The sequence below is a fragment of the Ranitomeya variabilis genome, chromosome 5 (assembly GCF_051348905.1).
Source record: "Ranitomeya variabilis isolate aRanVar5 chromosome 5, aRanVar5.hap1, whole genome shotgun sequence".
Taxonomy (NCBI): domain Eukaryota; kingdom Metazoa; phylum Chordata; class Amphibia; order Anura; family Dendrobatidae; genus Ranitomeya; species Ranitomeya variabilis.
In genome coordinates, this window is record NC_135236.1 from 38,069,137 (window position 1) to 38,093,508 (window position 24,372).

General features: G+C 36.8%; 26 non-coding genes across 26 annotated transcripts; all 26 read right to left on the reverse strand.

The window, feature by feature from the left end:
* Positions 1-246: 246 nt before the first annotated feature.
* Positions 247-328, reverse strand: TRNAS-UGA (transfer RNA serine (anticodon UGA)). The gene has a single exon. It is a non-coding gene; the product is annotated as a tRNA-Ser (tRNA).
* Positions 329-1,115: 787 nt separating this feature from the next.
* On the reverse strand, positions 1,116-1,197 carry TRNAS-CGA (transfer RNA serine (anticodon CGA)). The gene has a single exon. It is a non-coding gene; the product is annotated as a tRNA-Ser (tRNA).
* Positions 1,198-1,976: 779 nt separating this feature from the next.
* Positions 1,977-2,058, reverse strand: TRNAS-UGA (transfer RNA serine (anticodon UGA)). Its single transcript has one exon. It is a non-coding gene; the product is annotated as a tRNA-Ser (tRNA).
* A 798-nt stretch (positions 2,059-2,856) lies between these two features.
* Positions 2,857-2,938, reverse strand: TRNAS-CGA (transfer RNA serine (anticodon CGA)). Its single transcript has one exon. It is a non-coding gene; the product is annotated as a tRNA-Ser (tRNA).
* Positions 2,939-3,717: 779 nt separating this feature from the next.
* Positions 3,718-3,799, reverse strand: TRNAS-UGA (transfer RNA serine (anticodon UGA)). Its single transcript has one exon. It is a non-coding gene; the product is annotated as a tRNA-Ser (tRNA).
* Positions 3,800-4,577: 778 nt separating this feature from the next.
* On the reverse strand, positions 4,578-4,659 carry TRNAS-CGA (transfer RNA serine (anticodon CGA)). Its single transcript has one exon. It is a non-coding gene; the product is annotated as a tRNA-Ser (tRNA).
* A 779-nt stretch (positions 4,660-5,438) lies between these two features.
* TRNAS-CGA (transfer RNA serine (anticodon CGA)) lies at positions 5,439-5,520 on the reverse strand. Its single transcript has one exon. It is a non-coding gene; the product is annotated as a tRNA-Ser (tRNA).
* Positions 5,521-6,299: 779 nt separating this feature from the next.
* TRNAS-UGA (transfer RNA serine (anticodon UGA)) lies at positions 6,300-6,381 on the reverse strand. Its single transcript has one exon. It is a non-coding gene; the product is annotated as a tRNA-Ser (tRNA).
* A 768-nt stretch (positions 6,382-7,149) lies between these two features.
* On the reverse strand, positions 7,150-7,231 carry TRNAS-CGA (transfer RNA serine (anticodon CGA)). The gene has a single exon. It is a non-coding gene; the product is annotated as a tRNA-Ser (tRNA).
* Positions 7,232-8,010: 779 nt separating this feature from the next.
* TRNAS-UGA (transfer RNA serine (anticodon UGA)) lies at positions 8,011-8,092 on the reverse strand. Its single transcript has one exon. It is a non-coding gene; the product is annotated as a tRNA-Ser (tRNA).
* Positions 8,093-8,890: 798 nt separating this feature from the next.
* Positions 8,891-8,972, reverse strand: TRNAS-UGA (transfer RNA serine (anticodon UGA)). The gene has a single exon. It is a non-coding gene; the product is annotated as a tRNA-Ser (tRNA).
* Positions 8,973-9,770: 798 nt separating this feature from the next.
* Positions 9,771-9,852, reverse strand: TRNAS-UGA (transfer RNA serine (anticodon UGA)). Its single transcript has one exon. It is a non-coding gene; the product is annotated as a tRNA-Ser (tRNA).
* Positions 9,853-10,639: 787 nt separating this feature from the next.
* Positions 10,640-10,721, reverse strand: TRNAS-CGA (transfer RNA serine (anticodon CGA)). Its single transcript has one exon. It is a non-coding gene; the product is annotated as a tRNA-Ser (tRNA).
* Positions 10,722-11,500: 779 nt separating this feature from the next.
* On the reverse strand, positions 11,501-11,582 carry TRNAS-UGA (transfer RNA serine (anticodon UGA)). Its single transcript has one exon. It is a non-coding gene; the product is annotated as a tRNA-Ser (tRNA).
* A 798-nt stretch (positions 11,583-12,380) lies between these two features.
* TRNAS-CGA (transfer RNA serine (anticodon CGA)) lies at positions 12,381-12,462 on the reverse strand. Its single transcript has one exon. It is a non-coding gene; the product is annotated as a tRNA-Ser (tRNA).
* A 779-nt stretch (positions 12,463-13,241) lies between these two features.
* TRNAS-UGA (transfer RNA serine (anticodon UGA)) lies at positions 13,242-13,323 on the reverse strand. The gene has a single exon. It is a non-coding gene; the product is annotated as a tRNA-Ser (tRNA).
* Positions 13,324-14,101: 778 nt separating this feature from the next.
* Positions 14,102-14,183, reverse strand: TRNAS-UGA (transfer RNA serine (anticodon UGA)). Its single transcript has one exon. It is a non-coding gene; the product is annotated as a tRNA-Ser (tRNA).
* Positions 14,184-14,981: 798 nt separating this feature from the next.
* TRNAS-CGA (transfer RNA serine (anticodon CGA)) lies at positions 14,982-15,063 on the reverse strand. The gene has a single exon. It is a non-coding gene; the product is annotated as a tRNA-Ser (tRNA).
* Positions 15,064-15,842: 779 nt separating this feature from the next.
* TRNAS-CGA (transfer RNA serine (anticodon CGA)) lies at positions 15,843-15,924 on the reverse strand. The gene has a single exon. It is a non-coding gene; the product is annotated as a tRNA-Ser (tRNA).
* A 779-nt stretch (positions 15,925-16,703) lies between these two features.
* TRNAS-CGA (transfer RNA serine (anticodon CGA)) lies at positions 16,704-16,785 on the reverse strand. The gene has a single exon. It is a non-coding gene; the product is annotated as a tRNA-Ser (tRNA).
* A 779-nt stretch (positions 16,786-17,564) lies between these two features.
* Positions 17,565-17,646, reverse strand: TRNAS-UGA (transfer RNA serine (anticodon UGA)). The gene has a single exon. It is a non-coding gene; the product is annotated as a tRNA-Ser (tRNA).
* Positions 17,647-18,444: 798 nt separating this feature from the next.
* On the reverse strand, positions 18,445-18,526 carry TRNAS-CGA (transfer RNA serine (anticodon CGA)). Its single transcript has one exon. It is a non-coding gene; the product is annotated as a tRNA-Ser (tRNA).
* A 780-nt stretch (positions 18,527-19,306) lies between these two features.
* TRNAS-UGA (transfer RNA serine (anticodon UGA)) lies at positions 19,307-19,388 on the reverse strand. The gene has a single exon. It is a non-coding gene; the product is annotated as a tRNA-Ser (tRNA).
* A 779-nt stretch (positions 19,389-20,167) lies between these two features.
* On the reverse strand, positions 20,168-20,249 carry TRNAS-UGA (transfer RNA serine (anticodon UGA)). Its single transcript has one exon. It is a non-coding gene; the product is annotated as a tRNA-Ser (tRNA).
* Positions 20,250-21,047: 798 nt separating this feature from the next.
* TRNAS-UGA (transfer RNA serine (anticodon UGA)) lies at positions 21,048-21,129 on the reverse strand. Its single transcript has one exon. It is a non-coding gene; the product is annotated as a tRNA-Ser (tRNA).
* A 779-nt stretch (positions 21,130-21,908) lies between these two features.
* TRNAS-UGA (transfer RNA serine (anticodon UGA)) lies at positions 21,909-21,990 on the reverse strand. Its single transcript has one exon. It is a non-coding gene; the product is annotated as a tRNA-Ser (tRNA).
* Positions 21,991-24,372: the final 2,382 nt, after the last annotated feature.

A 24,372-nucleotide genomic window follows, 5' to 3' on the forward strand; every position in this document is an offset into this window, starting at 1 on the left:
CATTTTTGGCAACCAATACAGTTCTGATCAGAGTTTCCAGAGATCAGTGAATGATACAATTAATGTCCTGGGAAACATCTAGTAATGTTTCTTTTAGTTTTCAAACTGCTTATTTTCAATTTTGAGACTCAAATTTTGGAATATGAATACTTGTCCCATTTCATATCATTTGGCCCATTTTACCAATATAAATATAGCTTTACTGTTTTTGACAAATTCTAATGTTTTTGTCATGTTAAAACACTACGCTGTGAACAGGATTTGAACCTGTGCGGGGAAACCCCATTGGATTTCAAGTCCAACGCCTTAACCACTCGGCCATCACCGCCAACGCGAAGATTAGCTTTTCATGTTTTTGCAAAGTGCATGCAGAGGGAGAGCCCTGGAGAAATTTTGGGACTTAGTTCACCTGAAAAACTCTGTCATGGGCAAAATATCTTGGCTGACTCACTGAAAGAGAAAGGTGTGAACTCAGATTAACAAGTAGAAGGAGATAATTGGTTTGTACATTGAGGACTACAGGGATGTTGTTCACCAGATGTTTCTCATGGTCCCAATTGTGGTTGGAAACTGCACACTGCCAGGGAATTAATCTTCTTGATTTTTTTCTTAATCCCACCTTTTTCTATATTTTGTTTTCATTAAACTTTCACAAGCAAAATCCAATTTTTTAAAGGTAAAACACTGCACTGTGAACATGATTTCATACAGAATGTGAACTTTAATTCCATCGTCTTAACTATGTGATCATAAAAAACGTATGCGATCATAAAAAACGTATGCCATCACTGATGGTTCTCCGATGTGTTTTAGTAACGAGTTTATTTACGTTATTTGACATTTGATTGCTGAAAAAATTTGGTGTAGAGCATTTTTAGCAACCAATTCAGTTCTGATCAGAGTTTCCAGAGATCAGTGAATGATACCATTAATGTCCTGGGAAACATCTAGTAATGTTTCTTTTAGTTTTCAAACTGCTTAGTTTCAATTTTGAGACTCAAATTTTGGAATATGAATACTTGTCCCATTTCATATCATTTGGCCCATTTTACCAACATAAATATAGCTTTACTGTTTTTGACAAATTCTAATGTTTTTGTCATGTTAAAAGACTACGCTGTGAACAGGATTTGAACCTGTGCGGGGAAACCCCATTGGATTTCGAGTCCAACGCCTTAACCACTCAGCCATCACAGCCAACTCAAAGATTAGCTATTCATGTTTTTGCAAAGTGCATGCAGAGGGAGAGCCCTGGAGAAATTTTGGGACTTAGTTCACCTGAATCTCTATTGACGAACTCTGTCATGGGCAAAATATCTTGGCTGACTCACTGAAAGAGAAAGGTGTGAACTCAGATTAACAAGTAGAAGGAGATAATTGGTTTGTATATTGAGGACTACTGGGATGTTGTTCACCAGATGTTTCTCATGGTCCCATTTGTGGTTGGAAACTGCACACTGCAGGGGAATTAATCTTCTTGATTTTTTTCTTAATCCCACCTTTTTCTATATTTTGTTTTCATTAAACTTTCACAAGCAAAATCCAATTTTTTAAAGGTAAAACACTGCACTGTGAACATGATTCCATAGAGAATGTGAACTTTAAGTCCATCGTCTTAACTATGCGATCATAAAAAACGTATGCCATCACTGATGGTTCTCCAATGTGTTTTAGTAACGAGTTTATTTACGTTATTTGACATTTGATTGCTGAAAAAATTTGGTGTAGAGCATTTTTGGCAACCAATACAGTTCTGATCAGAGTTTCCAGAGATCAGTGAATGATACAATTAATGTCCTGGGAAACATCTAGTAATGTTTCTTTTAGTTTTCAAACTGCTTATTTTCAATTTTGAGACTCAAATTTTGGAATATGAATACTTGTCCCATTTCATATCATTTGGCCCATTTTACCAATATAAATATAGCTTTACTGTTTTTGACAAATTCTAATGTTTTTGTCATGTTAAAACAATACGCTGTGAACAGAATTTGAACCTGTGCAGGGAAACCCCATTAGATTTCAAATCCAACGCCTTAACCACTCGGCCATCACAGCCAACTCAAAGATTAGCCATTCATGTTTTTGCAAAGTGCATGCAGAGGGAGAGCCTTGGAGAAATTTTGGGACTTAGTTCACCTGAATCTCTATTGACGAACTCTGTCATCTGCAAAATATCTTGGCTGACTCACTGACAGAGAAAGGTGTGAACTCAGATTAACAAGTAGAAGGAGATAATTGGTTTGTACATTGAGGACTACAGGGATGTTGTTCACCAGATGTTTCTCATGGTCCCAATTGTGGTTGGAAACTGCACACTGCCAGGGAATTAATCTTCTTGATTTTTTTCTTAATCCCACCTTTTTCTATATTTTGTTTTCATTAAACTTTCACAAGCAAAATCCAATTTTTTAAAGGTAAAACACTGCACTGTGAACATGATTTCATACAGAATGTGAACTTTAATTCCATCGTCTTAACTATGTGATCATAAAAAACGTATGCGATCATAAAAAACGTATGCCATCACTGATGGTTCTCCGATGTGTTTTAGTAACGAGTTTATTTACGTTATTTGACATTTGATTGCTGAAAAAATTTGGTGTAGAGCATATTTAGCAACCAATTCAGTTCTGATCAGAGTTTCCAGAGATCAGTGAATGATACCATTAATGTCCTGGGAAACATCTAGTAATGTTTCTTTTAGTTTTCAAACTGCTTAGTTTCAATTTTGAGACTCAAATTTTGGAATATGAATACTTGTCCCATTTCATATCATTTGGCCCATTTTACCAACATAAATATAGCTTTACTGTTTTTGACAAATTCTAATGTTTTTGTCATGTTAAAAGACTACGCTGTGAACAGGATTTGAACCTGTGCGGGGAAACCCCATTGGATTTCGAGTCCAACGCCTTAACCACTCGGCCATCACAGCCAACTCAAAGATTAGCTATTCATGTTTTTGCAAAGTGCATGCAGAGGGAGAGCCCTGGAGAAATTTTGGGACTTAGTTCACCTGAATCTCTATTGACGAACTCTGTAATGGGCAAAATATCTTGGCTGACTCACTGAAAGAGAAAGGTGTGAACTCAGATTAACAAGTAGAAGGAGATAATTGGTTTGTATATTGAGGACTACTGGGATGTTGTTCACCAGATGTTTCTCATGGTCCCATTTGTGGTTGGAAACTGCACACTGCCAGGGAATTAATCTTCTTGATTTTTTTCTTAATCCCACCTTTTTCTATATTTTGTTTTCATTAAACTTTCACAAGCAAAATCCAATTTTTTAAAGGTAAAACACTGCACTGTGAACATGATTCCATAGAGAATGTGAACTTTAAGTCCATCGTCTTAACTATGCGATCATAAAAAACGTATGCCATCACTGATGGTTCTCCAATGTGTTTTAGTAACGAGTTTATTTACGTTATTTGACATTTGATTGCTGAAAAAATTTGGTGTAGAGCATTTTTGGCAACCAATACAGTTCTGATCAGAGTTTCCAGAGATCAGTGAATGATACAATTAATGTCCTGGGAAACATCTAGTAATGTTTCTTTTAGTTTTCAAACTGCTTATTTTCAATTTTGAGACTCAAATTTTGGAATATGAATACTTGTCCCATTTCATATCATTTGGCCCATTTTACCAATATAAATATAGCTTTACTGTTTTTGACAAGTTCTAATGTTTTTGTCATGTTAAAACACTACGCTGTGAACAGGATTTGAACCTGTGCGGGGAAACCCCATTGGATTTCAAGTCCAACGCCTTAACCACTCGGCCATCACAGCCAAAGCAAAGATTAGCTATTCATGTTTTTGCAAAGTGCATGCAGAGGGAGAGCCTTGGAAAAATTTGGGACTTAGTTCACCTGAATCTCTATTGATGAACTCTGTCATGGGCAAAATATCTTGGCTGACTCACTGAAAGAGAAAGGTGTGAACTCAGATTAACAAGTAGAAGGAGATAATTGGTTTGTATATTGAGGACTACTGGGATGTTGTTCACCAGATGTTTCTCATGGTCCCATTTGTGGTTGGAAACTGCACACTGCCAGGGAATTAATCTTCTTGATTTTTTTCTTAATCCCACCTTTTTCTATATTTTGTTTTCATTAAACTTTCACAAGCAAAATCCAATTTTTTAAAGGTAAAACACTGCACTGTGAACATGATTTCATACAGAATGTGAACTTTAAGTCCATCGTCTTAACTATGCGATTATAAAAAATGTATGCCATCACTGTTGGTTCTCCGATGTGTTTTAGTAACGAGTTTATTTACGTTATTTGACATTTGATTGCTGAAAAAATTTGGTGTAGAGCATTTTTAGCAACCAATACAGTTCTGATCAAAGTTTCCAGAGATCAGTGAATGATACCATTAATGTCCTGAGAAACATCTAGTAATGTTTCTTTTATTTTTCATACTGCTTAGTTTCAATTTTGAGACTCAAATTTTGGAATATGAATACTTGTCCCATTTCATATCATTTGGCCCATTTTACCAACATAAATATAGCTTTAATGTTTTTGACAAATTCTAATGTTTTTGTCATGTTAAAACACTACGCTGTGAACAGGATTTGAACCTGTGCGGGGAAACCCCATTGGATTTCGAGTCCAACGCCTTAACCACTCGGCCATCACAGCCAACTCAAAGATTAGCTATTCATGTTTTTGCAAAGTGCATGCAGAGGGAGAGCCTTGGAGAAATTTTGGGACTTAGTTCACCTGAATCTCTATTGATGAACTCTGTCATGGGCAAAATATCTTGGCTGACTCACTGAAAGAGAAAGGTGTGAACTCAGATTAACAAGTAGAAGGAGATAATTGGTTTGTATATTGAGGACTACTGGGATGTTGTTCACCAGATGTTTCTCATGGTCCCATTTGTGGTTGGAAACTGCACACTGCCAGGGAATTAATCTTCTTGATTTTTTTCTTAATTACACCTTTTTCTATATTTTGTTTTCATTAAACTTTCAAAAGCAAAATCCAATTTTTTAAAGGTAAAACACTGCACTGCGAACATGATTTCATACAGAATGTGTACTTTAAGTCCATCGTCTTAACTATGAGATCATAAAAAACGTATGCCATCACTGTTGGTTCTCCGATGTGTTTTAGTAACGAGTTTACTTACGTTATTTGACATTTGATTGCTGAAAAAATTTGGTGTAGAGCATTTTTAGCAACCAATACAGTTCTGATCAGAGTTTCCAGAGATCAGTGAATGATACCATTAATGTCCTGAGAAACATCTAGTAATGTTTCTTTTAGTTTTCATACTGCTTAGTTTCAATTTTGAGACTCAAATTTTGGAATATGAATACTTGTCCCATTTCATATCATTTGGCCCATTTTACCAATATAAATATAGCTTTAATGTTTTTGACAAATTCTAATGTTTTTGTCATGTTAAAACACTACGCTGTGAACAGGATTTGAACCTGTGCGGGGAAACCCCATTGGATTTCGAGTCCAACGCCTTAACCACTCGGCCATCACAACCAACTCAAAAATCAGCTATTCATGTTTTTGCAAAGTGCATGCAGAGGGAGAGCCTTGGAGAAGTTTTGGGACTTAGTTCACCTGAATCTCTATTGATGAACTCTGTCATGGGCAAAATATCTTGGCTGACTCACTGAAAGAGAAAGGTGTGAACTCAGATTAACAATTAGAAGGAGATAATTGGTTTGTATATTGAGGACTATTGGGATGTTGTTCACCAGATGTTTCTCATGGTCCCATTTGTGGTTGGAAACTGCACACTGCCAGGGAATTAATCTTCTTGATTTTTTTCTTAATCCCACCTTTTTCTATATTTTGTTTTCATTAAACTTTCACAAGCAAAATCCAATTTTTTAAAGGTAAAACACTGCACTGTGAACATGATTTCATAGAGAATGTGAACTTTAAGTCCATCGTCTTAACTATGCGATCATAAAAAATGTATGCCATCACTGATGGTTCTCCAATGTGTTTTAGTAACGAGTTTATTTACGTTATTTGACATTTGATTGCTGAAAAAATTTGGTGTAGAGCATTTTTGGCAACCAATACAGTTCTGATCAGAGTTTCCAGAGATCAGTGAATGATACAATTAATGTCCTGGGAAACATCTAGTAATGTTTCTTTTAGTTTTCAAACTGCTTATTTTCAATTTTGAGACTCAAATTTTGGAATATGAATACTTGTCCCATTTCATATCATTTGGCCCATTTTACCAATATAAATATAGCTTTACTGTTTTTGACAAATTCTAATGTTTTTGTCATGTTAAAACACTACGCTGTGAACAGGATTTGAACCTGTGCGGGGAAACCCCATTGGATTTCAAGTCCAACGCCTTAACCACTCGGCCATCACCGCCAACGCAAAGATTAGCTTTTCATGTTTTTGCAAAGTGCATGCAGAGGGAGAGCCCTGGAGAAATTTTGGGACTTAGTTCACCTGAAAAACTCTGTCATGGGCAAAATATCTTGGCTGACTCACTGAAAGAGAAAGGTGTGAACTCAGATTAACAAGTAGAAGGAGATAATTGGTTTGTACATTGAGGACTACAGGGATGTTGTTCACCAGATGTTTCTCATGGTCCCAATTGTGGTTGGAAACTGCACACTGCCAGGGAATTAATCTTCTTGATTTTTTTCTTAATCCCACCTTTTTCTATATTTTGTTTTCATTAAACTTTCACAAGCAAAATCCAATTTTTTAAAGGTAAAACACTGCACTGTGAACATGATTTCATACAGAATGTGAACTTTAAGTCCATCGTCTTAACTATGCGATCATAAAAAATGTATGCCATCACTGTTGGTTCTCCGATGTGTTTTAGTAACGAGTTTATTTACGTTATTTGACATTTGATTGCTGAAAAAATTTGGTGTAGAGCATTTTTAGCAACCAATACAGTTCTGATAAAAGTTTCCAGAGATCAGTGAATGATACCATTAATGTCCTGGGAAACATCTAGTAATGTTTCTTTTATTTTTCATACTGCTTATTTTCAATTTTGAGACTCAAATTTTGGAATATGAATACTTGTCCCATTTCATATCATTTGGCCCATTTTATCAACATAAATATAGCTTTACTGTTTTTGACAAATTCTAATGTTTTTGTCATGTTAAAACACTACGCTGTGAACAGGATTTGAACCTGTGCGGGGAAACCCCATTGGATTTCGAGTCCAACGCCTTAACCACTCGGCCATCACAGCCAACTCAAAGATTAGCTATTCATGTTTTTGCAAAGTGCATGCAGAGGGAGAGCCTTGGAGAAATTTTGAGACTTAGTTCACCTGAATCTCTATTGATGAACTCTGTCATGGGCAAAATATCTTGGCTGACTCACTGAAAGAGAAAGGTGTGAACTCAGATTAACAAGTAGAAGGAGATAATTGGTTTGTATATTGAGGACTACTGGGATGTTGTTCACCAGATGTTTCTCATGGTCCCATTTGTGGTTGGAAACTGCACACTGCCAGGGAATTAATCTTCTTGATTTTTTTCTTAATCCCACCTTTTTCTATATTTTGTTTTCATTAAACTTTCACAAGCAAAATCCAATTTTTTAAAGGTAAAACACTGCACTGTGAACATGATTTCATACAGAATGTGAACTTTAAGTCCATCGTCTTAACTATGCGATTATAAAAAATGTATGCCATCACTGTTGGTTCTCCGATGTGTTTTAGTAACGAGTTTATTTACGTTATTTGACATTTGATTGCTGAAAAAATTTGGTGTAGAGCATTTTTCGCAACCAATACAGTTCTGATCAAAGTTTCCAGAGATCAGTGAATGATACCATAAATGTCCTGAGAAACATCTAGTAATGTTTCTTTTATTTTTCATACTGCTTAGTTTCAATTTTGAGACTCAAATTTTGGAATATGAATACTTGTCCCATTTCATATCATTTGGCCCATTTTAACAACATAAATATAGCTTTACTGTTTTTGACAAATTCTAATGTTTTTGTCATGTTAAAACACTACGCTGTGAACAGGATTTGAACCTGTGCGGGGAAACCCCATTGGATTTCAAGTCCAACGCCTTAACCACTCGGCCATCACAGCCAACTCAAAGATTAGCTATTCATGTTTTTGCAAACTGCATGCAGAGGGAGAGCCCTGGAGAAATTTTGGGACTTAGTTCACCTGAATCTCTATTGACAAACTCTGTCATGGGCAAAATATCTTGGCTGACTCACTGAAAGAGAAAGGTGTGAACTCAGATTAACAAGTAGAAGGAGATAATTGGTTTGTACATTGAGGACTACAGGGATGTTGTTCACCAGATGTTTCTCATGGTCCCAATTGTGGTTGGAAACTACACACTGCCAGGGAATTAATCTTCTTGATTTTTTTCTTAATCCCACCTTTTTCTATATTTTGTTTTCATTAAACTTTCACAAGCAAAATCCAATTTTTTAAAGGTAAAACACTGCACTGTGAACATGATTTCATACAGAATGTGAACTTTAATTCCATCGTCTTAACTATGCGATCATAAAAAACGTATGCGATCATAAAAAACGTATGCCATCACTGATGGTTCTCCGATGTGTTTTAGTAACGAGTTTATTTACGTTATTTGACATTTGATTGCTGAAAAAATTTGGTGTAGAGCATTTTTAGCAACCAATACAGTTCTGATCAGAGTTTCCAGAGATCAGTGAATGATACCATTAATGTCCTGGGAAACATCTAGTAATGTTTCTTTTAGTTTTCAAACTGCTTAGTTTCAATTTTGAGACTCAAATTTTGGAATATGAATACTTGTCCCATTTCATATCATTTGGCCCATTTTACCAACATAAATATAGCTTTACTGTTTTTGACAAATTCTAATGTTTTTGTCATGTTAAAAGACTACGCTGTGAACAGGATTTGAACCTGTGCGGGGAAACCCCATTGGATTTCAAGTCCAACGCCTTAACCACTCGGCCATCACAGCCAACTCAAAGATTAGCCATTCATGTTTTTGCAAAGTGCATGCAGAGGGAGAGCCTTGGAGAAATTTTGGGACTTAGTTCACCTGAATCTCTATTGACGAACTCTGTCATGGGCAAAATATCTTGGCTGACTCACTGACAGAGAAAGGTGTGAACTCAGATTAACAAGTAGAAGGAGATAATTGGTTTGTACATTGAGGACTACAGGGATGTTGTTCACCAGATGTTTCTCATGGTCCCAATTGTGGTTGGAAACTGCACACTGCCAGGGAATTAATCTTCTTGATTTTTTTCTTAATCCCACCTTTTTCTATATTTTGTTTTCATTAAACTTTCACAAGCAAAATCCAATTTTTTAAAGGTAAAACACTGCACTGTGAACATGATTTCATACAGAATGTGAACTTTAATTCCATCGTCTTAACTATGTGATCATAAAAAACGTATGCGATCATAAAAAACGTATGCCATCACTGATGGTTCTCCAATGTGTTTTAGTAACGAGTTTATTTACGTTATTTGACATTTGATTGCTGAAAAAATTTGGTGTAGAGCATTTTTGGCAACCAATACAGTTCTGATCAGAGTTTCCAGAGATCAGTGAATGATACAATTAATGTCCTGGGAAACATCTAGTAATGTTTCTTTTAGTTTTCAAACTGCTTATTTTCAATTTTGAGACTCAAATTTTGGAATATGAATACTTGTCCCATTTCATATCATTTGGCCCATTTTACCAATATAAATATAGCTTTACTGTTTTTGACAAATTCTAATGTTTTTGTCATGTTAAAACACTACGCTGTGAACAGGATTTGAACCTGTGCGGGGAAACCCCATTGGATTTCAAGTCCAACGCCTTAACCACTCGGCCATCACCGCCAACGCGAAGATTAGCTTTTCATGTTTTTGCAAAGTGCATGCAGAGGGAGAGCCCTGGAGAAATTTTGGGACTTAGTTCACCTGAAAAACTCTGTCATGGGCAAAATATCTTGGCTGACTCACTGAAAGAGAAAGGTGTGAACTCAGATTAACAAGTAGAAGGAGATAATTGGTTTGTACATTGAGGACTACAGGGATGTTGTTCACCAGATGTTTCTCATGGTCCCAATTGTGGTTGGAAACTGCACACTGCCAGGGAATTAATCTTCTTGATTTTTTTCTTAATCCCACCTTTTTCTATATTTTGTTTTCATTAAACTTTCACAAGCAAAATCCAATTTTTTAAAGGTAAAACACTGCACTGTGAACATGATTTCATACAGAATGTGAACTTTAATTCCATCGTCTTAACTATGTGATCATAAAAAACGTATGCGATCATAAAAAACGTATGCCATCACTGATGGTTCTCCGATGTGTTTTAGTAACGAGTTTATTTACGTTATTTGACATTTGATTGCTGAAAAAATTTGGTGTAGAGCATTTTTAGCAACCAATTCAGTTCTGATCAGAGTTTCCAGAGATCAGTGAATGATACCATTAATGTCCTGGGAAACATCTAGTAATGTTTCTTTTAGTTTTCAAACTGCTTAGTTTCAATTTTGAGACTCAAATTTTGGAATATGAATACTTGTCCCATTTCATATCATTTGGCCCATTTTACCAACATAAATATAGCTTTACTGTTTTTGACAAATTCTAATGTTTTTGTCATGTTAAAAGACTACGCTGTGAACAGGATTTGAACCTGTGCGGGGAAACCCCATTGGATTTCGAGTCCAACGCCTTAACCACTCAGCCATCACAGCCAACTCAAAGATTAGCTATTCATGTTTTTGCAAAGTGCATGCAGAGGGAGAGCCCTGGAGAAATTTTGGGACTTAGTTCACCTGAATCTCTATTGACGAACTCTGTCATGGGCAAAATATCTTGGCTGACTCACTGAAAGAGAAAGGTGTGAACTCAGATTAACAAGTAGAAGGAGATAATTGGTTTGTATATTGAGGACTACTGGGATGTTGTTCACCAGATGTTTCTCATGGTCCCATTTGTGGTTGGAAACTGCACACTGCAGGGGAATTAATCTTCTTGATTTTTTTCTTAATCCCACCTTTTTCTATATTTTGTTTTCATTAAACTTTCACAAGCAAAATCCAATTTTTTAAAGGTAAAACACTGCACTGTGAACATGATTCCATAGAGAATGTGAACTTTAAGTCCATCGTCTTAACTATGCGATCATAAAAAACGTATGCCATCACTGATGGTTCTCCAATGTGTTTTAGTAACGAGTTTATTTACGTTATTTGACATTTGATTGCTGAAAAAATTTGGTGTAGAGCATTTTTGGCAACCAATACAGTTCTGATCAGAGTTTCCAGAGATCAGTGAATGATACAATTAATGTCCTGGGAAACATCTAGTAATGTTTCTTTTAGTTTTCAAACTGCTTATTTTCAATTTTGAGACTCAAATTTTGGAATATGAATACTTGTCCCATTTCATATCATTTGGCCCATTTTACCAATATAAATATAGCTTTACTGTTTTTGACAAATTCTAATGTTTTTGTCATGTTAAAACAATACGCTGTGAACAGAATTTGAACCTGTGCAGGGAAACCCCATTAGATTTCAAATCCAACGCCTTAACCACTCGGCCATCACAGCCAACTCAAAGATTAGCCATTCATGTTTTTGCAAAGTGCATGCAGAGGGAGAGCCTTGGAGAAATTTTGGGACTTAGTTCACCTGAATCTCTATTGACGAACTCTGTCATCTGCAAAATATCTTGGCTGACTCACTGACAGAGAAAGGTGTGAACTCAGATTAACAAGTAGAAGGAGATAATTGGTTTGTACATTGAGGACTACAGGGATGTTGTTCACCAGATGTTTCTCATGGTCCCAATTGTGGTTGGAAACTGCACACTGCCAGGGAATTAATCTTCTTGATTTTTTTCTTAATCCCACCTTTTTCTATATTTTGTTTTCATTAAACTTTCACAAGCAAAATCCAATTTTTTAAAGGTAAAACACTGCACTGTGAACATGATTTCATACAGAATGTGAACTTTAATTCCATCGTCTTAACTATGTGATCATAAAAAACGTATGCGATCATAAAAAACGTATGCCATCACTGATGGTTCTCCGATGTGTTTTAGTAACGAGTTTATTTACGTTATTTGACATTTGATTGCTGAAAAAATTTGGTGTAGAGCATATTTAGCAACCAATTCAGTTCTGATCAGAGTTTCCAGAGATCAGTGAATGATACCATTAATGTCCTGGGAAACATCTAGTAATGTTTCTTTTAGTTTTCAAACTGCTTAGTTTCAATTTTGAGACTCAAATTTTGGAATATGAATACTTGTCCCATTTCATATCATTTGGCCCATTTTACCAACATAAATATAGCTTTACTGTTTTTGACAAATTCTAATGTTTTTGTCATGTTAAAAGACTACGCTGTGAACAGGATTTGAACCTGTGCGGGGAAACCCCATTGGATTTCGAGTCCAACGCCTTAACCACTCGGCCATCACAGCCAACTCAAAGATTAGCTATTCATGTTTTTGCAAAGTGCATGCAGAGGGAGAGCCCTGGAGAAATTTTGGGACTTAGTTCACCTGAATCTCTATTGACGAACTCTGTAATGGGCAAAATATCTTGGCTGACTCACTGAAAGAGAAAGGTGTGAACTCAGATTAACAAGTAGAAGGAGATAATTGGTTTGTATATTGAGGACTACTGGGATGTTGTTCACCAGATGTTTCTCATGGTCCCATTTGTGGTTGGAAACTGCACACTGCCAGGGAATTAATCTTCTTGATTTTTTTCTTAATCCCACCTTTTTCTATATTTTGTTTTCATTAAACTTTCACAAGCAAAATCCAATTTTTTAAAGGTAAAACACTGCACTGTGAACATGATTCCATAGAGAATGTGAACTTTAAGTCCATCGTCTTAACTATGCGATCATAAAAAACGTATGCCATCACTGATGGTTCTCCAATGTGTTTTAGTAACGAGTTTATTTACGTTATTTGACATTTGATTGCTGAAAAAATTTGGTGTAGAGCATTTTTGGCAACCAATACAGTTCTGATCAGAGTTTCCAGAGATCAGTGAATGATACAATTAATGTCCTGGGAAACATCTAGTAATGTTTCTTTTAGTTTTCAAACTGCTTATTTTCAATTTTGAGACTCAAATTTTGGAATATGAATACTTGTCCCATTTCATATCATTTGGCCCATTTTACCAATATAAATATAGCTTTACTGTTTTTGACAAGTTCTAATGTTTTTGTCATGTTAAAACACTACGCTGTGAACAGGATTTGAACCTGTGCGGGGAAACCCCATTGGATTTCAAGTCCAACGCCTTAACCACTCGGCCATCACAGCCAAAGCAAAGATTAGCTATTCATGTTTTTGCAAAGTGCATGCAGAGGGAGAGCCTTGGAAAAATTTGGGACTTAGTTCACCTGAATCTCTATTGATGAACTCTGTCATGGGCAAAATATCTTGGCTGACTCACTGAAAGAGAAAGGTGTGAACTCAGATTAACAAGTAGAAGGAGATAATTGGTTTGTATATTGAGGACTACTGGGATGTTGTTCACCAGATGTTTCTCATGGTCCCATTTGTGGTTGGAAACTGCACACTGCCAGGGAATTAATCTTCTTGATTTTTTTCTTAATCCCACCTTTTTCTATATTTTGTTTTCATTAAACTTTCACAAGCAAAATCCAATTTTTTAAAGGTAAAACACTGCACTGTGAACATGATTTCATACAGAATGTGAACTTTAAGTCCATCGTCTTAACTATGCGATTATAAAAAATGTATGCCATCACTGTTGGTTCTCCGATGTGTTTTAGTAACGAGTTTATTTACGTTATTTGACATTTGATTGCTGAAAAAATTTGGTGTAGAGCATTTTTAGCAACCAATACAGTTCTGATCAAAGTTTCCAGAGATCAGTGAATGATACCATTAATGTCCTGAGAAACATCTAGTAATGTTTCTTTTATTTTTCATACTGCTTAGTTTCAATTTTGAGACTCAAATTTTGGAATATGAATACTTGTCCCATTTCATATCATTTGGCCCATTTTACCAACATAAATATAGCTTTACTGTTTTTGACAAATTCTAATGTTTTTGTCATGTTAAAACACTACGCTGTGAACAGGATTTGAACCTGTGCGGGGAAACCCCATTGGATTTCAAGTCCAACGCCTTAACCACTCGGCCATCACAGCCAACTCAAAGATTAGCTATTCATGTTTTTGCAAAGTGCATGCAGAGGGAGAGCCCTGGAGAAATTTTGGGACTTAGTTCACCTGAATCTCTATTGACAAACTCTGTCATGGGCAAAATATCTTGGCTGACTCACTGAAAGAGAAAGGTGTGAACTCAGATTAACAAGTAGAAGGAGATAATTGGTTTGTACATTGAGGACTACAGGGATGTTGTTCACCAGATGTTTCTCATGGTCCCAATTGTGGTTGGAAACTACACACTGCCAGGGAATTAATCTTCTTGATTTTTTTCTTAATCCCACCTTTTTCTATATTTTGTTTTCATTAAACTTTCACAAGCAAAATCCAATTTTTTAAAGGTAAAACACTGCACTGTGAACATGATTTCATACAGAATGTGAACTTTAATTCCATCGTCTTAACTATGCGATCATAAAAAACGTATGCGATCATAAAAAACGTATGCCATCACTGAAGGTTCTCCGATGTGTTTTAGTAACGAGTTTATTTACGTTATTTGACATTTGATTGCTGAAAAAATTTGGTGTAGAGCATTTTTAGCAACCAATACAGTTCTGATCAGAGTTTCCAGAGATCAGTGAATGATACCATTAATGTCCTGGGAAACATCTAGTAATGTTTCTTTTAGTTTTCAAACTGCTTAGTTTCAATTTTGAGACTCAAATTTTGGAATATGAATACTTGTCCCATTTCATATCATTTGGCCCATTTTACCAACATAAATATAGCTTTACTGTTTTTGACAAATTCTAATGTTTTTGTCATGTTAAAAGACTACGCTGTGAACAGGATTTGAACCTGTGCGGGGAAACCCCATTGGATTTCGAGTCCAACGCCTTAACCACTCGGCCATCACAGCCAACTCAAAGATTAGCTATTCATGTTTTTGCAAAGTGCATGCAGAGGGAGAGCCCTGGAGAAATTTTGGGACTTAGTTCACCTGAATCTCTATTGACAAACTCTGTCATGGGCAAAATATCTTGGCTGACTCACTGAAAGAGAAAGGTGTGAACTCAGATTAACAAGTAGAAGGAGATAATTGGTTTGTACATTGAGGACTACAGGGATGTTGTTCACCAGATGTTTCTCATGGTCCCAATTGTGGTTGGAAACTGCACACTGCCAGGGAATTAATCTTCTTGATTTTTTTCTTAATCCCACCTTTTTCTATATTTTGTTTTCATTAAACTTTCACAAGCAAAATCCAATTTTTTAAAGGTAAAACACTGCACTGTGAACATGATTTCATAGAGAATGTGAACTTTAAGTCCATCGTCTTAACTATGCGATCATAAAAAACGTATGCCATCACTGATGGTTCTCCAATGTGTTTTAGTAACGAGTTTATTTACGTTATTTGACATTTGATTGCTGAAAAAATTTGGTGTAGAGCATTTTTGGCAACCAATACAGTTCTGATCAGAGTTTCCAGAGATCAGTGAATGATACAATTAATGTCCTGGGAAACATCTAGTAATGTTTCTTTTATTTTTCATACTGCTTATTTTCAATTTTGAGACTCAAATTTTGGAATATGAATACTTGTCCCATTTCATATCATTTGGCCCATTTTACCAACATAAATATAGCCTTACTGTTTTTGACAAATTCTAATGTTTTTGTCATGTTAAAACACTACGCTGTGAACAGGATTTGAACCTGTGCGGGGAAACCCCATTGGATTTCGAGTCCAACGCCTTAACCACTCGGCCATCACAGCCAACTCAAAGATCAGCTATTCATGTTTTTGCAAAGTGCATGCAGAGGGAGAGCCTTGGAGAAATTTTGGGACTTAGTTCACCTGAATCTCTATTGATGAACTCTGTCATGGGCAAAATATCTTGGCTGACTCACTGAAAGAGAAAGGTGTGAACTCAGATTAACAAGTAGAAGGAGATAATTGGTTTGTATATTGAGGACTACTGGGATGTTGTTCACCAGATGTTTCTCATGGTCCCATTTGTGGTTGGAAACTGCACACTGCCAGGGAATTAATCTTCTTGATTTTTTTCTTAATCCCACCTTTTTCTATATTTTGTTTTCATTAAACTTTCACAAGCAAAATCCAATTTTTTTAAGGTAAAACACTGCACTGTGAACATGATTTCATACAGAATGTGAACTTTAAGTCCATCGTCTTAACTATGCGATCATAAAAAATGTATGCCATCACTGTTGGTTCTCCGATGTGTTTTAGTAACGAGTTTATTTACGTTATTTGACATTTGATTGCTGAAAAAATTTGGTGTAGAGCATTTTTAGCAACCAATACAGTTCTGATAAAAGTTTCCAGAGATCAGTGAATGATACCATTAATGTCCTGGGAAACATCTAGTAATGTTTCTTTTATTTTTCATACTGCTTATTTTCAATTTTGAGACTCAAATTTTGGAATATGAATACTTGTCCCATTTCATATCATTTGGCCCATTTTACCAACATAAATATAGCTTTACTGTTTTTGACAAATTCTAATGTTTTTGTCATGTTAAAACACTACGCTGTGAACAGGATTTGAACCTGTGCGGGGAAACCCCATTGGATTTCGAGTCCAACGCCTTAACCACTCGGCCATCACAGCCAACTCAAAGATTAGCTATTCATGTTTTTGCAAAGTGCATGCAGAGGGAGAGCCTTGGAGAAATTTTGGGACTTAGTTCACCTGAATCTCTATTGATGAACTCTGTCATGGGCAAAATATCTTGGCTGACTCACTGAAAGAGAAAGGTGTGAACTCAGATTAACAAGTAGAAGGAGATAATTGGTTTGTATATTGAGGACTACTGGGATGTTGTTCACCAGATGTTTCTCATGGTCCCATTTGTGGTTGGAAACTGCACACTGCCAGGGAATTAATCTTCTTGATTTTTTTCTTAATCCCACCTTTTTCTATATTTTGTTTTCATTAAACTTTCACAAGCAAAATCCAATTTTTTAAAGGTAAAACACTGCACTGTGAACATGATTTCATACAGAATGTGAACTTTAAGTCCATCGTCTTAACTATGCGATTATAAAAAATGTATGCCATCACTGTTGGTTCTCCGATGTGTTTTAGTAACGAGTTTATTTACGTTATTTGACATTTGATTGCTGAAAAAATTTGGTGTAGAGCATTTTTCGCAACCAATACAGTTCTGATCAAAGTTTCCAGAGATCAGTGAATGATACCATTAATGTCCTGAGAAACATCTAGTAATGTTTCTTTTATTTTTCATACTGCTTAGTTTCAATTTTGAGACTCAAATTTTGGAATATGAATACTTGTCCCATTTCATATCATTTGGCCCATTTTACCAACATAAATATAGCTTTACTGTTTTTGACAAATTCTAATGTTTTTGTCATGTTAAAACACTACGCTGTGAACAGGATTTGAACCTGTGCGGGGAAACCCCATTGGATTTCAAGTCCAACGCCTTAACCACTCGGCCATCACAGCCAACTCAAAGATTAGCTATTCATGTTTTTGCAAAGTGCATGCAGAGGGAGAGCCCTGGAGAAATTTTGGGACTTAGTTCACCTGAATCTCTATTGACAAACTCTGTCATGGGCAAAATATCTTGGCTGACTCACTGAAAGAGAAAGGTGTGAACTCAGATTAACAAGTAGAAGGAGATAATTGGTTTGTACATTGAGGACTACAGGGATGTTGTTCACCAGATGTTTCTCATGGTCCCAATTGTGGTTGGAAACTACACACTGCCAGGGAATTAATCTTCTTGATTTTTTTCTTAATCCCACCTTTTTCTATATTTTGTTTTCATTAAACTTTCACAAGCAAAATCCAATTTTTTAAAGGTAAAACACTGCACTGTGAACATGATTTCATACAGAATGTGAACTTTAATTCCATCGTCTTAACTATGCGATCATAAAAAACGTATGCGATCATAAAAAACGTATGCCATCACTGATGGTTCTCCGATGTGTTTTAGTAACGAGTTTATTTACGTTATTTGACATTTGATTGCTGAAAAAATTTGGTGTAGAGCATTTTTAGCAACCAATACAGTTCTGATCAGAGTTTCCAGAGATCAGTGAATGATACCATTAATGTCCTGGGAAACATCTAGTAATGTTTCTTTTAGTTTTCAAACTGCTTAGTTTCAATTTTGAGACTCAAATTTTGGAATATGAATACTTGTCCCATTTCATATCATTTGGCCCATTTTACCAACATAAATATAGCTTTACTGTTTTTGACAAATTCTAATGTTTTTGTCATGTTAAAAGACTACGCTGTGAACAGGATTTGAACCTGTGCGGGGAAACCCCATTGGATTTCGAGTCCAACGCCTTAACCACTCGGCCATCACAGCCAACTCAAAGATTAGCTATTCATGTTTTTGCAAAGTGCATGCAGAGGGAGAGCCCTGGAGAAATTTTGGGACTTAGTTCACCTGAATCTCTATTGATGAACTCTGTCATGGGCAAAATATCTTGGCTGACTCACTGAAAGAGAAAGGTGTGAACTCAGATTAACAAGTAGAAGGAGATAATTGGTTTGTATATTGAGGACTACTGGGATGTTGTTCACCAGATGTTTCTCATGGTCCCATTTGTGGTTGGAAACTGCACACTGCCAGGGAATTAATCTTCTTGATTTTTTTCTTAATCCCACCTTTTTCTATATTTTGTTTTCATTAAACTTTCACAAGCAAAATCCAATTTTTTAAAGGTAAAACACTGCACTGTGAACATGATTTCATACAGAATGTGAACTTTAAGTCCATCGTCTTAACTATGCGATTATAAAAAAATGTATGCCATCACTGTTGGTTCTCCGATGTGTTTTAGTAACGAGTTTATTTACGTTATTTGACATTTGATTGCTGAAAAAATTTGGTGTAGAGCATTTTTAGCAACCAATACAGTTCTGATCAAAGTTTCCAGAGATCAGTGAATGATACCATTAATGTCCTGAGAAACATCTAGTAATGTTTCTTTTATTTTTCATACTGCTTAGTTTCAATTTTGAGACTCAAATTTTGGAATATGAATACTTGTCCCATTTCATATCATTTGGCCCATTTTACCAACATAAATATAGCTTTACTGTTTTTGACAAATTCTAATGTTTTTGTCATGTTAAAACACTACGCTGTGAACAGGATTTGAACCTGTGCGGGGAAACCCCATTGGATTTCAAGTCCAACGCCTTAACCACTCGGCCATCACAGCCAACTCAAAGATTAGCTATTCATGTTTTTGCAAAGTGCATGCAGAGGGAGAGCCCTGGAGAAATTTTGGGACTTAGTTCACCTGAATCTCTATTGACAAACTCTGTCATGGGCAAAATATCTTGGCTGACTCACTGAAAGAGAAAGGTGTGAACTCAGATTAACAAGTAGAAGGAGATAATTGGTTTGTACATTGAGGACTACAGGGATGTTGTTCACCAGATGTTTCTCATGGTCCCAATTGTGGTTGGAAACTACACACTGCCAGGGAATTAATCTTCTTGATTTTTTTCTTAATCCCACCTTTTTCTATATTTTGTTTTCATTAAACTTTCACAAGCAAAATCCAATTTTTTAAAGGTAAAACACTGCACTGTGAACATGATTTCATACAGAATGTGAACTTTAAGTCCATCGTCTTAACTATGCGATTATAAAAAATGTATGCCATCACTGTTGGTTCTCCGATGTGTTTTAGTAACGAGTTTATTTACGTTATTTGACATTTGATTGCTGAAAAAATTTGGTGTAGAGCATTTTTAGCAACCAATACAGTTCTGATCAAAGTTTCCAGAGATCAGTGAATGATACCATAAATGTCCTGAGAAACATCTAGTAATGTTTCTTTTATTTTTCATACTGCTTAGTTTCAATTTTGAGACTCAAATTTTGGAATATGAATACTTGTCCCATTTCATATCATTTGGCCCATTTTACCAACATAAATATAGCTTTACTGTTTTTGACAAATTCTAATGTTTTTGTCATGTTAAAACACTACGCTGTGAACAGGATTTGAACCTGTGCGGGGAAACCCCATTGGATTTCAAGTCCAACGCCTTAACCACTCGGCCATCACAGCCAACTCAAAGATTAGCTATTCATGTTTTTGCAAACTGCATGCAGAGGGAGAGCCCTGGAGAAATTTTGGGACTTAGTTCACCTGAATCTCTATTGACAAACTCTGTCATGGGCAAAATATCTTGGCTGACTCACTGAAAGAGAAAGGTGTGAACTCAGATTAACAAGTAGAAGGAGATAATTGGTTTGTACATTGAGGACTACAGGGATGTTGTTCACCAGATGTTTCTCATGGTCCCAATTGTGGTTGGAAACTACACACTGCCAGGGAATTAATCTTCTTGATTTTTTTCTTAATCCCACCTTTTTCTATATTTTGTTTTCATTAAACTTTCACAAGCAAAATCCAATTTTTTAAAGGTAAAACACTGCACTGTGAACATGATTTCATACAGAATGTGAACTTTAATTCCATCGTCTTAACTATGCGATCATAAAAAACGTATGCGATCATAAAAAACGTATGCCATCACTGATGGTTCTCCGATGTGTTTTAGTAACGAGTTTATTTACGTTATTTGACATTTGATTGCTGAAAAAATTTGGTGTAGAGCATTTTTAGCAACCAATACAGTTCTGATCAGAGTTTCCAGAGATCAGTGAATGATACCATTAATGTCCTGGGAAACATCTAGTAATGTTTCTTTTAGTTTTCAAACTGCTTAGTTTCAATTTTGAGACTCAAATTTTGGAATATGAATACTTGTCCCATTTCATATCATTTGGCCCATTTTACCAACATAAATATAGCTTTACTGTTTTTGACAAATTCTAATGTTTTTGTCATGTTAAAAGACTACGCTGTGAACAGGATTTGAACCTGTGCGGGGAAACCCCATTGGATTTCAAGTCCACCGCCTTAACCACTCGGCCATCACAGCCAACTCAAAGATTAGCTATTCATGTTTTTGCAAAGTGCATGCAGAGGGAGAGCCCTGGAGAAATTTTGGGACTTAATTCACCTGAATCTCTATTGACAAACTCTGTCATGGGCAAAATATCTTGGCTGACTCACTGAAAGAGAAAGGTGTGAACTCAGATTAACAAGTAGAAGGAGATAATTGGTTTGTACATTGAGGACTACAGGGATGTTGTTCACCAGATGTTTCTCATGGTCCCAATTGTGGTTGGAAACTGCACACTCCCAGGGAATTAATCTTCTTGATTTTTTTCTTAATCCCACCTTTTTCTATATTTTGTTTTCATTAAACTTTCACAAGCAAAATCCAATTTTTTAAAGGTAAAACACTGCACTGTGAACATGATTTCATACAGAATGTGAACTTTAAGTCCATCGTCTTAACTATGCGATCATAAAAAATGTATGCCATCACTGTTGGTTCTCTGATGTGTTTTAGTAACGAGTTTATTTACGTTATTTGACATTTGATTGCTGAAAAAATTTGGTGTAGAGCATTTTTAGCAACCAATATAGTTCTGATCAAAGTTTCCAGAGATCAGTGAATGATACCATTAATGTCCTGGGAAACATCTAGTAATGTTTCTTTTATTTTTCATACTGCTTAGTTTCAATTTTGAGACTCAAATTTTGGAATATGAATACTTGTCCCATTTCATATCATTTGGCCCATTTTACCAATATAAATATAGCTTTCCTGTTTTTGACAAATTCTAATGTTTTTGTCATGTTAAAACACTACGCTGTGAACAGGATTTGAACCTGTGCGGGGAAACCCCATTGGATTTCAAGTCCAACGCCTTAACCACTCGGCCATCACAGCCAACTCAAAGATTAGCTATTCATGTTTTTGCAAAGTGCATGCAGAGGGAGAGCCTTGGAGAAATTTTGGGACTTAGTTCACCTGGATCTCTATTGACAAACTCTGTCATGGGCAAAATATCTTGGCTGACTCACTGAAAGAGAAAGGTGTGAACTCAGATTAACAAGGCTGTGTAGAGTACAAGGGGAATGTAGTGGTCTAGGTCAATGTACCAGCAGACTCATTTAGCAGTGGCTGGGCAATGGGCAGGATGAGGAGGAAACAGATATAGGGCCAAAGAATAAAGTAGGCTACATGCAGTTCAAAATTGGTAACAGGACTAAACAGGCGGCATTGCTTTGTTCAGTGGAGTAGCAAACCCAAGAGCAGCAGACACTGTTTCAAGGGCCTAACCACACTAGTAGGCCAAATGCAGTTTAATATCTGATAGTATAGGGCGAAAGCCAGAATGTGGAAGCTCAGCTTTGTTCAGTTGAGGACAACACCAGGGAGGGGCAGACACCTTTAGTAGGCCGGAAAAGCCTATTGCATTTTTTAAAATGGTAATTTGGAGCAGAAGGTTGAAGCTCAGCTTTATTTAGTTGAGGGCAACACCAGGCAGGGGCACACAGACAGACACCTTTAGTAGGCCGGAAAAGCCTATTGCATTTTTTAAAATGGTAATTTGGAGCAGAAGGTTGAAGTTCAGCTTTATTTAGTTGAGGGCAACACCAGGGAGGGGCAGAAGCCGTTAGTAGGCCCTAACCACCATTTTTTTTTTTTTAAAACCACTTAATGAGAGCCGGAAGGTTGAAGCTCAGCTTTATTTAGTTGAGGACAACACCAGGCAGGGGCACACAGACAGACACCTTTAGTAGGCCGGAAAAGCCTATTGCATTTTTTAAAATGGTAATTTGGAGCAGAAGGTTGAAGCTCAGCTTTATTTAGTTGAGGACAACACCAGGCAGGGGCACACAGACAGACACCTTTAGTAGGCCGGAAAAGCCTATTGCATTTTTTAAAATGGTAATTTGGAGCAGAAGGTTGAAGCTCAGCTTTATTTAGTTGAGGGCAACACCAGGCAGGGGCAAACAGACAGACACCTTTAGTAGGCCGGAAAAGCCTATTGCATTTTTTAAAATGGTAATTTGGAGCAGAAGGTTGAAGCTCAGCTTTATTTAGTTGAGGGCAACACCAGGCAGGGGCACACAGACAGACACCTTTAGTAGGCCGGAAAAGCCTATTGCATTTTTTAAAATGGTAATTTGGAGCAGAAGGTTGAAGCTCAGCTTTATTTAGTTGAGGGCAACACCAGGGAGGGGCAGAAGCCGTTAGTAGGCCCTAACCACCCTTTTTTTTTTTAAAACCACTTAATGAGAGCCGGAAGGTTGAAGCTCAGCTTTATTTAGTTGAGGACAACACCAGGCAGGGGCACACAGACAGACACCTTTAGTAGGCCGGAAAAGCCTATTGCATTTTTCAAAATGGTAATTTGGAGCAGAAGGTTGAAGCTCAGCTTTATTTAGTTGAGGACAACACCAGGCAGGGGCACACAGACAGACACCTTTAGTAGGCCGGAAAAGCCTATTGCATTTTTTAAAATGGTAATTTGGAGCAGAAGGTTGAAGCTCAGCTTTATTTAGTTGAGGGCAACACCAGGCAGGGGCACACAGACAGACACCTTTAGTAGGCCGGAAAAGCCTATTGAATTTTTCAAAATGGTAATTTGGAGCAGAAGCTTGAAGCTCAGCTTTATTTAGTTGAGGGCAACACCAGGCAGGGGCAGAAGCCGTTAGTAGGCCCTAACCAAAGTTGAAGGCCAAATGCAGTTTAATTTCTGATACTATAGGCCGAAAGCCAGAAGGTGGAAGCTCCGATTTAGACAGTGGAGGACAATTTGAATTAGGGACTGCAGACAGACTTAGTAGGCTGTCCCCTGTGGACCATGCATCCACCACATTAACCCATTGCGCCGTAATGGACACGTAATCTTCCGTGGCCATGCCTACAGGTCCATGCGTCTGTTGTCAGGTGCACCTTTGTACTCACAGATTGCCAGAGTGCATGGACAATGCGGTCTTCTACATGCTGGTGGAGGGTTGGGATGGCTTTTCTCGCAAAAGAAGTGTCGACTGGTTAGCTTGTAGCGTGGTACAGCGTAGTCCATCATGGCCTTATTAATAGTAAATAAAATATATAACTAGGCTCTATGAACTTTTAAATAGGTTCCAGGGGTACACGGGCAGCATTGGTGTGGTCAGTGGAGGAGTATTGCAAGTAGGGGCTGCAGACAGGCTATCAAAGGCCTAAAATAACAAACAGTAGGCAGTCATGGCAGTTTTACATCGGTTACATGGATACACAGGCAGGCACTCCAGGCAGCATTGTGGTCAGTGGAGGAGT